The sequence below is a fragment of the Salvelinus sp. IW2-2015 genome, unplaced genomic scaffold (genome assembly GCF_002910315.2).
Source record: "Salvelinus sp. IW2-2015 unplaced genomic scaffold, ASM291031v2 Un_scaffold3604, whole genome shotgun sequence".
NCBI lineage: Eukaryota > Metazoa > Chordata > Actinopteri > Salmoniformes > Salmonidae > Salvelinus > Salvelinus sp. IW2-2015.
The window spans coordinates 146193-151323 of record NW_019944882.1 but is presented as its reverse complement, the minus strand read 5'-3'; positions in this window follow the sequence as shown (position 1 = coordinate 151323).

Here is a 5131-nt window from a genome sequence, read left to right as displayed (position 1 = left end):
GAATAGTTTCAGGGGAGAGGAGGGGGATGAATGAGCCAATTGTAAAACTGGGGAATTATTTAGGTGACCGTTGTATGGTTGAGGGCCAGAATTGGGAATTTAGCCAGGACACCGGGGTTAACACCCCTACTCTTACGATAAGTGCCATGGGATCTTTAATGACCTCAGAGAGTCAGGACACCCGTTTAACGTCCCATCTGAAAGACGGCACCCTACACAGAGCAGTGTCCCCAATCACTGCCCTGGGGCATTGGGATCTTTGTTTAGACCAGAGGAAAGAGTGCCTCCTACTGGCCCTCCAACACCACTTCCAGCAGCACCTGGTCTCCCATCCAGGGACTGACCAGGACCAACCCTGCTTAGCTTCAGAAGCAAGCCAGCAGTGGTATGCAGGGATTGAAAACTTAATAAAACTTTAAATTGAAAAAAAAAAGATCGCTAGGTGAGACAACCACTTATCACAAGCTATCAGTAGAGCCAGAGCTAGAAGGGGTGGGGCCAAGTGCAGTGGAGTGTGCGGAGGAGCGGGTGACATGGGAGAACTTAGAAAACCAGGCGAGCTGCAGCATTCTGAATAAGTTGCAGGGGTTTGATGCCACAAGCGGGGAGCCCAGCGAGTTGCAGTAGTCCAGAGGGAGATGACAAGTGCCTGGATTAGGACCTGCGCCGCTTCCTGTGTGAGAGAAGGTCGTACTCTACGGATGTTGTAGAGCATGAACCTGCAGGAGTGGGTCACTGCTTTGATATTTGCAGAGAACGACAGGGTCACGCTTAGGTTCTTTGGGAGGGTCTACACTGGAATTGTCAACTGTGATGGAGAGGTCTTTAAGCGGGCAGGCCTTCCCCGGGAGGAAGAGCAGTTCTGTCTTGTCGAGGTTGAGCTTGAGGGGGTGGGCCGACATCCAAGTTGAGATATCTGCCAGGCACGCAGAGATGCGTGTTGCCATCTGGGTGTCAGAAGGTGGAAGGAGAAAAGTAGCTGAGTGTCGTCCACATAGCAGTGATAGGAGAGACCATGTGAGGATATGATGGAGTCGAGTGACTTGGTGTATGGAGAGAAGAGGAGAGGACCTAGAACCGAGCCCTGGGGGACACCAGTAGTGAGAGTATGTGGTGCAGACACAGATCCTCTCCACGTCACTTGGTCAGAGCGACCTGCCTGGTAGGATGCAATCCAAGAGTGTGCAGAGTCTGAAACCCTCAGCCCTGAGAGGGTGGAGAGGAGGATCTGATGGTTCAGCAGATAGATCTATGAGGATGAGAACAGAGGAGAGAGTCACCTATGACAGTGCTGAGAGCCTCCGTGACACAGAGAAGAGCAGTCTCAGTTGAGTGACCCGTCTTGAAGCCTGATTGGTTAGGGTCAAACATATCGCTTTGAGAGCAATAACGAGAAAGTTGATCAGAGACAACACGCTCAAGGGTTTTGGAAAGAAAAGAAAGACACAGGTCTGTAGGTTCTGATGTCAGATGAGTCGGGTTTTGGTTTCTTGAGGGGAGCAACTCAGGCCATTTTGAAGTCAGAGGAAATGTCAGAGATGAGTTGATTAGGGAAGTGAGAAGGTCTCCAGAGATGGTCTGGAGAAGGGAGGAAGGGATGGGGTTGAACGGGCAGGTTGTTGGGTGGCCAGACCTTGCTAGTTGCAGGATGGGAGAAAGAGGTCAAGGCGTAGGGTAGTTCTGTGTGAGTGAGACCAGTGGATTCAATAGGGTGAGTGAATTAGTAATGGATGTCATCAACCTTTTTTTTTTAAGTGGTTGACAAAGTCATCCACAGAGGGAGGAATGGAGGATTAAGGAGGGAGGAGAGGGGGGAAAAAAGTTTCCTAGGGTTAAAGGCAGAAGCTAGAAATTTAGAGTACTAGAAAGTGGCTTTAACAGAGGATCCAGAGGAATAGAAGGTTGAGAGGAGGGAGTGAAAGGATGATAGGTCCCCCGGAAGTTTAGTTTTCCTCCATTTTCGCTCAGCTGCCCGCAGCCCTGTTCTGTAAGCTCGCAATGAGTCACTCAGCCACGGAGCAGAAGGAGAGGTTCGAGCCGGCCGGGAGGAAAGGGGATAGTGCGAGTCAAGGGAGGAGAGTTGGGTTGAAGAGGCAGAATCAGGAGACAGGAGGGAGAAGGATTTAGCAGAAGGGAGAGACGATGGGATAGAAGAGGAGAGAGTAGTGGGAGAGAGAGAACAATGATTGTGATGGCGCAGGACCATCTGGGTTGGGGCTGAGTGGTTAGGGTTGGAGGAAAGGAGACAGAGAAGGAAACAACATGACCATCTGGTGGGCATGTTAGCGGTGGGAGGAAAGGAGACAGAGAAGGAAACAACATGACCATCTGGGTTGGGGCTGAGTGGTTAGGGTTGGAGGAAAGGAGACAGAGAAGGAACAACATGACCATCTGGGTTGGGGCTGAGTGGTTAGGGTTGGAGGAAAGGAGACAGAGAAGGAAACAACATGACCATCTGGGTTGGGGCTGAGTGGTTAGGGTTGGAGGAAAGGAGACAGAGAAGGAAACAACATGACCATCTGGGTTGGGGCTGAGTGGTTAGGGTTGGAGGAAAGGAGACAGAGAAGGAAACAACATGACCACTTGGGTTGAGTGGTTAGGGTTGAGGAAAGGAGACAGAGAAGGAAACAACATGACCATCTGGGTTGGGGCTGAGTGGTTAGGGTTGGAGGAAAGGGAGACAGAAAAAATAAAAAAAGTAGTGATCAGAGACCTGGAGGGGGGTTGCAGTGAGATTAGTAGGAGAACAGCCTCTAGTAAAGATAAGGTCAAGCGTATTGCCTGCCTTGTGAGTTGGAGGAGACTGGGAAATGAAGGGTGAGGTCAAAAGAGGCAGGAAGGGGAAAGGGTGAGGTCAAAAGAGGCAGGAAGGGGAAAGGGTGAGGTCAAAAGAGGCAGGAAGGAAAGGGTGAGGTCAAAGAGGCAGGAAGGGGAAAGGGTGAGTCAAAAGAGGGCAGGAAGGGGAAAGGGTGAGGTCAAAAGAGGCAGGAAGGGGAAGGGTGAGGTCAAAAGAGGCAGAAGGGGAAAGGGTGAGGTCAAAAAGGCAAGGAAGGGGAAAGGGTGAGGTCAAAAGAGGCAGGAAGGGGGAAAGGGTGAGGTCAAAAGAGGCAGGAAGGGGAAAGGGTGAGGTCAAAAGAGGCAGGAAGGGGAAAAAGAGAGTCGGAAAGAAAATAATCAAAAGTAGATGTCGGGAGGTTGAAGTCGGAAAGTACAAAGAGCGGTGAGCCATCGTCAGGAAAATGAGCTTATCAAGTTGTCAAGCTCATTGATTAACGCTCTAAGGGCACATGGTGGGAGATAGATGACAATAATGTTAAGCTTGATTAGACAAGTGACAGTGACAGCATGGAATTCAAATGAGGAGATGAGAGGTGAGAGGGAGAAAAGAGAACATCTCCACTTAGGAGAAATGAGTAGACCTGTGTCACCACCATGACGACCAGATGCTCTCAGACTATGAGAGAAAACATAGTCAGATGAAGAAAGAGCAGCTGGAGTAGCAGTGTTCTCTGGGGTGATTCATGTCTCCGTCAGGGCCAACAAGTCAAGGACTGAAGGGCAGCATAGGCTGAGATGAACTCAACGTTCTTGACCGCAGATCGGCAGTTCCAAATGCTGCCAGAGACCCGGGTTGTGCGTGCAGGGTACACTAAATGAGAAAGGTTGCAGCCAAGGGGTGTGGAGGGTCTAAAGCCTACAGGGAGAGGTGCGAACAGGTACAGAAAACACACGAGGGAACACAATGGCGTCATAGAGAGAACACTGTTTCAGCGAGCTCCCGTGGCATTTGTAAATTTCTCTTTTTACATATATTTTCTAGCTTGAAAAAGTGGTAGAATTTGCTAAATAAGTTATCCTACAATGAGTCTTGATGGCTATTTCTCAAAAATCTCCGACAACATGCCCAGCAGAACTACTAAGAACTCGACCAAAACCACCATCCCTGTAGATGTGCAGGAGGAGCTAGCTTACGTTAGCGAAGCTAACACCACTGCAGATCCAGGCACAATGGACCTGGTGATTCAAAGGATGACAGATAACATTACTAAAGTGATCAATGTTAAGATAAGAACGGTCTTGGAAGCAATAGCAGGCCATTCAGCTGAACTACAGAGGGTTGTAAAACGTGTGGATGAGGCGGACGGAAGAATTTCTACTGTGGAAACTTCAACTACATCAATGGACACTAAATTAAAGGCACTTGAGAAACAGGTGCGCGAAATTGCAGAGCACATTGACGACTTGGATAATCTAGGACGCAGATGCAATATCCGTGCTTTGGGACTCCCGGAAAATTCTGAAGAGACACGTTCAGTAAAATATTTTGAGGAATGGATCCCTGGCTACCTACAAATGGATATTAAGGCTGGTCGTGTGAAGCTGGACAGAGCCCATCGCTCTCAAGCACCGATACCCGGTCCCAACCAGCGCCCACGGCCAGTGGTTATAAAGTTCCACAACTTCCCCGACAAGCAGCGCGTCATGGATGCGGCTAGAAGCATCGGTTCTGACGGTAGTCAACGTAAAGGTCCAAAGGTCTCATTCTTCAATGATTACTCCACAGCGGTTGTACGAAGACACAAAGGGTTTGATGAGGTGAAGGCTCGACTCAAGAGAATGAAGATGGACTACGCGCTGCTGTACCCGGCCACATTGAAGATTATGGTCAACGGATCGCCTAAGAAACTCTCCACACCTGAAGAGGCTGCTGCGTTTATTGACTCTCTCGGGTAAATAACTGTAAGCTGCTCCTCCGCAGCGTTGGATAACTTTTTTATTTGAATCTGATCATGAAGCAGTGGTGTGAGTTCTCACGTGCTCCTGTTCAGTAATATTCATATCTTTATTATTTTCCTTGCTAAAGTAACTGCCACTATAGCTCATACTGAGATATGTGTGAATCTATATTGGTGCCCAGGCTTGGTTTTAGGTGGAAGAGCTTCAATATTCTTCTATTGATTTTAATTTCCATATATATATAAAGAATGAGGCTATAGAGTGGCTATGCGGACTTAAGAGTCTACATTGGAGAGTTGAAATCCCCTGCATGTTAGCTAGTGGGAAAACCCCTTTTTGGATCTTTACATGTTTCATTTTTGGGTTTAGTATGGTTCAGGTTCAGGATTCATAT